Source organism: Chlamydotis macqueenii, chromosome 19 (assembly GCF_036417535.1).
Source record: "Chlamydotis macqueenii isolate bChlMac1 chromosome 19, bChlMac1.mat, whole genome shotgun sequence".
Lineage (NCBI taxonomy): Eukaryota > Metazoa > Chordata > Aves > Otidiformes > Otididae > Chlamydotis > Chlamydotis macqueenii.
Genome location: NC_141574.1, coordinates 2,072,665 through 2,082,664, shown reverse-complemented (window position 1 = coordinate 2,082,664; position 10,000 = coordinate 2,072,665).

Below are 10,000 nucleotides of genomic sequence, written 5' to 3'. Positions count from 1 at the left end.
CTTGAGACTTGGTAAGCTGAGTGCTGTGGAAAATAATGGCTAATAATAAGCTACATTGTAAAATGCTGTGCATGATGAAACAGCTGCTGAGGAGGAGATGTGATTAAGGCGCTGGTTTTGGTGAAGTGACTGTAGATTTTTTCCATTTCTTCTGTAACAGAGTGTGTTGAGACAGGTGCTGACAAAAAATGTCCCATCACTGAGGCCTTCCCCTCGGCTGACAGTCCTGTGTAAGCTGGAGCTAGGCCAGAGTATCAGGTTGCCTTCTGCCATGAAAAGCTAGAACTCTGATCTGGAAAGAATTGGAACTGCCCATGGAACGCTGTCAGACACATGATCAGATAGCAATATGCTGAGGAGAGGACGATGGGATCTCAGTGTTATCGGAGATCAGTATTGGGAAAACAAAGTTTGCAGCCATGGCAGCAACTGCTGTCTCTTAAGTGTTACCCTTTACAGGGCTTGGCACCCTGAAGTGTACCAGAGACTGTTAGTACTGCTGTGGTGAGTGTACGGGGCTGAAGGAGCTGAAAGACCTTGCACAAACTGGGGAATGGTTGTTCCTCTTGCTGCCTGTGGATATATGTGATTGCACATATATCTGCAGGCACATGCCTTGTGCGTGCACTCTGTTCCTTTCTGCCATCATCATTTCAGTGTTGTCATAATTCCCGGTGCCGAGCAAGGATGACATGCAAAAGTTGCTTGTCAGTTATTTTAAACAACTGAGGACTCTTGGCTATTAGCCCACACAAAGTGATTGTTATCTTCAGCTGTTTTCCAATAAGCTTTGCAGATTAGAACTAATGACCAAGATAAGTCACTAAAAACATAACTGATTTTTAATATTTAGAATGTTTATGCTCCTTTAGTTGCTAAAATCTTGTAAGTTCACGTACTGTCAGGCTGTCAAACCTCATGTGAGCCGCAATTGTTCATGTGCGCTTGACTCATCCCATTTTAGAATTGGGTTATTTTATTTAAACTATCCAAAGTCTTTCTACACCTAAGGCACCTCTTTAAATCCTTGTTGCATAGATTCCAGTGGATTACTTTGCTTTTAGATTAGCCCATTTTAGCAGATTGTGTTTTCTCAAGGTCTGAAATGAGTATGACTTAAGACTATTCTAGAAAGAACTTATTTTCAGGTGAGGATTCCTCAGCTCATGCTTCAGCTCACAAATGCACGTGGGCAAATGGTACTTGGTCACACAGACACATGCACACTCCTGTCCGTGTCTGTAAGATGTAGTGACTGTTGACCAAATTTGCCATATTGTTCTGTCTGTTTCATTGTACTCATGTGATGTAATTTAGGTTTCTTTTCCTACCTTCCAAGCTCTTCCACCTTCTTGTTCCCCTAAAATCCTCTGCCTGGGAACTTGATGTTAAAACACTACTGGAAGAAGCTGCATGAAAGGCAGTCTTCCTGTTGTCCCAAATGACAAGACCGTAGTGGGAAAAGCAATGACTAGTGAGGCAAGAGAAAGATTTTTATAAGGTAATAGACAAAAAGGTGTGGAGAGGATTGAGGAAAGCTATAGGTGAAAGAAATGGAGAGAAAAGGCAAGCTATCGAAACAAGCATGGAAAAATGGTATTTCACTTTCTATGTCTCTTGGAGAGGAGGAATGATGGTGACACTTAACAGAGAATGGAAAGGTCAGCTGAAACTTACCAAGTTTCCAGATCACTGTGAAAAGAAAGTGCAAAGCCTCTGGTCTTTTGAATGTGTGTTGATGTGGTTTGAGCTTGCTTTGGCTCTGCGTGTCTGTTTCTTGTGTCACCCTGAAATACAGCAAAACACTCAGGAGTATCTGTAAGAACAAAGTCAATCAGATACAAATTTGGCCACAAGCATACACATCTCTTTGAGTCAGAGTGAAAGTGTCAAGTGGACATGTATGCATTCAGTGATGTGGTCATTTCCTCTGCTTTGCCTGATGCTATGAATCTGCCTGCTTAATCCAGTGTATTTTTCAGCTTTGCTTTGACACTGCCAGTCATTATAGTATGTTTTAAACATGTATACTGATTAATTCAAACTGTCTTGTTGGAAGCAACCTAGAACTTTGAATCTTGTTCTCCAACTTCATTTCCTCCTTGGTTAGAGGATTAATTTTGGAATACAAATGACAGCAGGCAGAAGATACTAGGTGCAGTACCTCGTACCTGCTGGCATAGCAAAAAGTGTCCATGTGGAGGGCCTGAGCTGTCTTGCAGGTTGCTGCTTAAACTCTGGTAGCCTGGAACCTGTCAGAGGAATGGGAAAGAAGCAATGTAGGCTGACAAAATGTCACATCTTAACAGCTAGACAAGTATTCTAGTGGTCAGTCATAGTCGTCAAGATTCCAAGCCTAAACTTGTGAATGTGGCGAGAGCTGATGGGTTAAGCTGGTAGTTAGGTGGCATGCTGCCTTATGAATGGTGCCAGTGTTACAGATACTTCTTATAGGAGTACTGAGAGCTCCCAGTTATGCTGGATGCTGCCTGGTAATTCACAGGTCAAAAAATAGTCCGTGACCAAAACAGCTGACCGCCATATTCATCAAGAGAGTCAATAGAAGGTGCTTTACCTGTGGGGATGTTGTTAGCTGTATTCTGCATATAGGGAAACTGAGGTAGAGGAGGGATGAAGATGACTAGAGCAGTGAGCATGTCTCTAACTGAGCGGTTGAAGCGATTTGGGCTACCATGTTAAGTGGTTATGCCTGTAGTCTTAGAAGCACCTGGCCTGGCATGAAAAATAAGAAAACTACTATCCTGAAAATGAATAAGAAACAAACATTTCCCACCCTTAATCCATTGCACCTCTACATCTGTACAGCACATTTCAGACTCCTCTGGAACCAAATCTTGGTGGTGGTGGTTGTTAGTATGGAAGGGTGCTTTCTGTAATAAATGCCAAGACTGCTTCTTGCAGGAAAAGCCTGACATGGCATCCCGTACATCACTGGCAAATCTCCTATTGACTTGGCCAGCAGGATCTCACCCAAGCCATCTTTAGAAAGCATCTGGGAATGAGCGGAAGCTGGTTGACTGTTTTCTTTTTTTTTAAGGCAGTTTCCCAGTACAGAGTAGAAAAAGGCCAACCCCATCAGAATGAGCAGAGGACAAAGGGATATTAGGATGGGCTTGCGAAAGAACAAATGGGCAAAAATGAAGATACTGCCACATGACCTACTTATTGCAGGGAAAATCAAATCTATACCTTCCCAGAGCACTCCTAGCTGGAATGCCAGGGAGAGGAATAGCAATGTTTTTGGCGTATAAATTGCAATCAGGACTAGGATAAACTGAGGAAGGACTGGCATAATTTGAAGAGTGCATGTTTACTTTGTCTGAGAAATATAAACTATAATGTTCTTCCACTGTAGATCCAATACAGGCTTGCTAAAAAATTGGCTGGTTCATGAACAAACTGCCCTTGCACACCAGTAACCTTTTACTTGTCAGTATGAAAGTATGAAGTGTACACTCATGCAGATGCTCGGTTTCAATGTTAGAGAAACGTTTTGCTAAGGACAGTTGCCAGAAGGGACAGAATTTGTGACATACTTTCTCTGGATTTAAACTCTTAAACACTAATGTGGAAGCCTTTCTATAGGAGTCTTGTCCAAAAGGAGGCAATTTTCAGGTCACTGGGGAAATGAAGAGTCAGCAAAAGGATAAGCAGATGCTTTCTGGGATAAAAAAACCTGCCACATTTTTCCTCTGAAACTTTCAAGTCTTCCCATGTGCTTGCCACCTGTCTGTGTTTGAAGGTCATCTGTTTGCAGGAAGACAGCAGATTCTACAGAAATCAGGTATGCGCTGGCTCCTCTCTGAGCTTCTCCATTTGTCCTTGTCAGGCCACTGTTTGTTAAGGTGAAATGTCCATGTCTGCAGAATTCAGTCATTAATGTTGCAGAAGTAGGAGCTCTGAATTGAGTTCTCTCTGAGGTCGACCACTGTGCTTCTGCTCTGCCCCAGCAATGGCAGGAAAACAATAATTCAAAAATACTCTGAGGAGTTTCCTCACTAGAAGGAGGCAGCACAGACTGACCTGTTAGTCTGTTAGAAAAATGAAAGACAGCTTTACCTTCAGCTTTTAGCTAGAGATAGCACTTTCTTGTCAAATGGAAAAGGCACAGTATGAGAAGTGATTAAGCACCTGTGGGCAACACTAAATTTATTCTCACAGCCTAATTTAAGAGTAAGTGGAGTGTAGATGGAATAGACCCATGTGTACCGAAAGTCCAGGTACTTAATTCCTGGAAGCCAGAATATCTGACTAATTGCGTATGCCTTGATAAACCCCTAGTAATTGCTTGCTATAGTAATGCCTGATTGAAGCCCATTCTGCAATGGCAGCTTTATGCTCTTACTTATAAGATCGTTCTGAGGCTACTTGGGGAAGGAAACAGAAGCTTAGAAATAATGTTTTCTTTGGGCCCAATAGTCTAGTTGCAAGTCCAGATCTGGAAATGTTTAAAGAAGGTCTGATGTGAGGATTGCTTTAAGACCCTCTCAGGTTCTCTACCTTGCTGAGACTGTCAGGTGTCTCTTCTGACCATGTTGTACATAGGTCAAAGATGGTAGAAACTAAGATTTGTCTTGTCTTGCTGGGGTTTTAAAGCTTTGTTGTGAATTTGAGGCTGGGGTAAGGTGTGTAGTTACCAGCTTTAGACATGTGGGTTTTCTATCCACATACCAGCTACAACATGAACAGCATAGCCTTGAAGCCAGCAAGCTGTGGCTTTCCTACATGAAAAAGTTACATCATTTTATGTGTAGTGTATATGGCACACTCTGGGGATGCTGTCTGAACTCAAAAAAAAGCAACAGAAACATATTACATTGTTACACTTCATTCCAAAGCATAAAGCTGTTCTGAGAGAAGGAGCACATTGCAAAATATAAAGACGAAAAAGCCAGTGAGGGTGTTCTTCCATTTCAAACTTTCTCTACGGAGCATGCAAGATGTCACATTTCTGTTCCATGCTTCATTGAATAAGCAAGGAATAAATTATTTCCTGCAAGTACCAGACAGGCTTATTATCTCTTAAGTTCAGAGCATTGCTGTTGAAAAATAAAGATCTAATATGGAAAAGCATCAGCATGTGCTTTTTCTCTTTTGGGTCTCACTGCAGGATGCAGTTGACACAGACTGGCACAAGGACTTACTCTGGGGACTGTTCTTTAGAAGACAGCATCAGGACCTCGTGTACCAGTGGCACTTGTGAAATGGGCTATGCCATTTGCAAGCTAGACACTTTTCTGAAATTCAGAAGGTACCATGCAAGCAGATATTTATCTGCTCAGTGTGCAGGAATTCAGAACTTTCCATCATCTGGTCAAGGAGGAAGTGGCCTCTTCAGTATTGGAAATAAGTGAAACGTTCTGAGCATAAGGATACTGCAGTAGTTTTCTTAGAGGGAGCTCCATGGAGGTATGCTACCATCTGTGTGCATAGACCCCCTTGGAGAAAGGGCAGACAGCTGAACAATTTCTGGGATCCTATCCTATGTGATGCCACGCATCCGATTGTGTAACAGAGCCACATGTTTGTATGCCAGTATCTTGCAGCAGGGAACAGGCAATGGCTGCATCCAGAGACAGGATGCTTTTCAGTTGGGTTCCTTTGAATTAAAGATCTGCTTAAAGGGCTCATGCTCTCTGGCTGCTGCTCAGCAGAGATGCAGTTATGCCTGTGTCCCTTCAATTATGCTGGCCTTCAGGCAACAATGTTGAGCGTGTAACTCGCTGCAGGTCACTGCTTTTCTCTCCTTGGTTGGCCTGGGCTTTAACTGTAGAGTGTTGTGTGGAAGGAGTAATCTCAGAAGGTCTCATAAGGCATTGTCTACAAGGCAGGGGTTGAAGACTGTGGCATACACTGGCAACTGCTGATGATGCCACAGAATAGAACTGGAAAGGACTGCAGCAAATGCTGATTCTGGAAGATAAAAGGAAGGACTGGAGGAAGGCTCTGTGTCCAAGGGAGATAAGTAATATGATGTCAGTGCTCACACCAGTTTAAATCTTGTGACAGAAAACAGGCCCACTGCCTGGGAAGATCTGTGAAAAGAGCTGAAAACCTAATTTTAAACTCCTCATCGTCCTGCTGTGCTCACAATGAAAACAAAGACAGCAGTTGCTGAGTCTGAGCTGTATTCTGTTCCCGGCCCTGTGCCTCGCAGGGGAGAACTGAAAGGAAATTCCATCCCATCGAGCTTCCCAGTTCCTGAAAACCATATTAGAGAGATGGGTGGGAGGTGGAGGCTAACAGGATGGGAAAGATGTCAGATTTTAAAGGCCTTAAAACTTTCAAAAACCTTGAAAGAGATAGCTGGATACTCTTCTCACACCAACATAAACCAGAAGTATCTTCCAGATGTTTACACCAAGTGAATGTCCAGATCAGATCCAAAGTGTTAGAAAATTCCGTCAGTGATTTATAGGATGTAGTGAGACCCTCATCCAATTTAGCTTATCCTCCTTGCACTGAATTCAATGGAATTTTACCACTTCATGCATATTTAAGAAGTGACCCATTAAATCTCCAAAGAAAGCACCCGCAATGTGCATGGCCTTTATATTCTTGTCACTGTTTCCCATTGAAATAAATATTTCAGCATAGTCCTTAAATGCATTCTGGCAAAATCATACTACAGCTACACATGTAATTATGCTATTAAAATATCATGAAAAGCAGTAGCAGTTTACTATGCAGTGGAAGTAATCTGTGAACATGCAAGACTACAAGAGAACAACTTTTTACAAATCTGAAGCTCAAATGCACGTGTTAAAGGGAACCTCCTGATCATGCAGAACTTGCCAACTAGTATTGACTTATGTTTATTTTAGGTCCATTTTATACTGGTGATTGAGTAATCACCTGTTTTATTATGTTCTACATAGGCTAGCAGATAATCCAAGATGATGCAAATCCAAATGCTTGGATATAAATTTGCTTACTGTGTTTACAGGAGTAGGTTCAGTTGTTTGAATGAAGTGTAATTTGGATGATCTTGTGGCCTGTTTGATGTGCCAAATTTTCACTCTCAAACTACTGGGAAAACAATTTAGAGCTTAGCATTGCAAATTAAACTATTTTAGTATAGTATTGTACTAGAGCACTGTGTTGACGTCAAGAGATTTGAATCACTGGGAAAAAAAAATACTGCAATGCATCAGCGCAGATCTGCCAAAACTACTACACACGTTTTTAGAAAAACACACGCACATATGAAATCATTGCTATTGAGCTTTAATGTGAAATAAAGCTCGGAACATTTAATAAATTCTGTGATACAGTGTTATTTCCTGTTCCCCAGTCAAATGAGACAAATGTCTTTTCTCTTCCTCTTCCTCTTCCTCTTCCTCTTCCTCTTCCTCTTCCTCTTCCTCTTCCTCTTCCTCTTCCTCTTCCTCTTCCTCTTCCTCTTCCTCTTCCTCTTCCTCTTCCTCTTCCTCTTCCTCTTCCTCTTCCTCTTCCTCTTCCTCTTCCTCTTCCTCTTCCTCTTCCTCTTCCTCTTCCTTTCCATCTTTGCAGGACTCTTAATGAACTTGTGAAAGTGTTTCTATTCTCTGCTTAGAAATGCAAATATGATGAACTTCCCTGGGCAAATGATCATGCAACTGTTGAATACCCTAGCTGTTCTACTGGGCACAGAACAGTTTTCAAAAGGCAGTGGATTTACACAAAAGACAAAATGGGCATCTTGTAGCCTGTTGTACATTATCACTCCTGGTTAGGCACTAGATGGAAAGAACTCAAACTTGTTTATCAAAGCCTATGGTGAGCATGTTGGACTGGCATTTATTTGAAGACAAACTCAAAACTCCTCTGTATCTAAATTGAGCATATTTTGTTCTGGACTAAAACATTTTTGTTTTTTCCTTAGTTTGGTGCCTGGCCGTACCATTTTTCAAGGACAGTTTTCCAAGCAGAACCTTGCCTTAAGACTGCTAAACTGGCTACTTGAGATAGGCTGTGGAATGTACTATGTTCCATGGATGCTGGTTTGTTTGCAGGGTAGATTACATACTCTAGAAATGCCATAAGGCCCTTAAAAAAAACATGTGCTATTGCTATAGAAATTGTTCAAACTATTGTGTTACTGTAGGCTGGAGTATTTGGACTATTGCTAACCGAATATTGACAAGGTTATCATAAGTCAAGTTTTCCTGAGTGTTTCCTCTTCTCCTGCTGGGAAATTTTGCCAAATAAGATTCTGAGGATTTTATAGTCTTTGTCTAGGTTTCCCACATGTCAAATATCTCCAGTTAGGCTATCCTTCCTCTAGAAATCCTGGACGTAACCACAGCACATTTTTAATATTATTTCTTCCTGCTCCCCATGACGTCCAGCCAAGGCGTGTTAGCAGCTAATTTAGCTGGAACTGTATGTTCTTCAAGGTTCTAAATGGTGTCTGAAGACACCATAACTGAGACCTCTTTCTTGCTGGCCGAAGAGAGTTTATTTCATCATGGTAATCAAATGTCAAGAAGCTTCTTGTTGGGAGAAATGGAGGGAAGAAAACAGAGGTCGTTTTAATGAAATGGCACATTGCAGCTGTTCTAGGACAGTTTTTCATTCCTTATAGTTCTCCAGATTGATTCTAAAAAGTGGTAAAGAGAAGCGCTCAGGGAACTATTGAGATCTCATGAACAGAAAACCACCCATTGATCTTGGTCTTTGGGCTGTGGCTCAGACCTGAAAAGAGGTCCTTAATTGCTTGTACATCAAAAGAAATCTTGTTTTCTGATATGATTTTATTGAAGAAAAAGAGCATCAGATACTGAGACAGAGAGCGGGAAGGTGAGCTGAACATAAAGTTTCTAGTGTGAAATTTGATGGCTTCATGAGGGCTTCAAAATCTCTTAGGTAAATTTAAGCTTTGAGAATCCGAGTGTTGTCTTTCCATCTTTGAATTGTATCATTTGGTTTGGGCTTCACTTCTGATGTTTACTTACAATACTATCTGTTTTGAGAGGCTTTTGGAGACCAATATATTTCCATACTGTGTCCAGCTGCAAGAGCTCAAAAGGAGGAGATTTCAAACGGTAACAGAAAGGTGGGTATGGTTTTAGACTACTGAAGTATGAAGCCAATTCCTCATTTGTGGCAGGGCGGAGAGACAGAGTGAAAGTTGTACTTGAATTTGCTTTAAGATTGGGAAGTAGCTGAATTGTTGGTATCCTAACCTGTACTGTAAATTGTTAGAAATGCATGAATGAGATGCAGTTTTAAAAATACTAGGGTTTTATGATTATTCTATGGTTGCCAAGTCTGGAAACAACAAAATAATTTTATTTTCTTGGCTCTGCTACACCCTGCTGAGAGTGGGTTGAAAATTTTTTCAAAGCACCTTTTGTCAGAAAACTGAACTTTCAACTAGATTAATATTCTGTCAAAAAGTATAAGCTTTCCTTACTAATTAAAAAATATTGTAAAAATGGAAATTTTTTACCATGGAGGGAGGAGTATTTTAGAAATAATTACAGTATTAGTACCAGCTGATAGCTGTGAGTTGTCAATTTTAATATTCTCACACACACATATATTATTGTTAGATAAGGTTGTATATGTTAAGAAATAACCTATGAGCAAGTGGTAGTTTACTCCTGTTGTTACTGCTATAGGGTTATACATGTACTGGCTTAAACCCTTTGCAACCTGGAGGTGGAATTAAAAGTTGAGGTAGAATTTCTCCAACTTTCCCTGCTCATTCTAGATTTACAGGCTCAGCTATTTGCTGTTGCATGTTAAGAGAACAACTGTTGACAACTGTTGTCTTGTAAGACACTGGCATTTTTATACAGCAGCGTTTCAGTGCTGTAAAATAGGTCCCACAAAAGAGCTTGGTGTAAGAGAAGGGGAGGGCAGGAAAATGAACGCATACAGTGGTACTGGAAAAAAAAGGAAGATATAAGTTGATATTTAAAGTTATCACTAGCTTAGATAAATGGGTAAATATTACACACAAACACACACACACACATGTCCACAGAGGAGC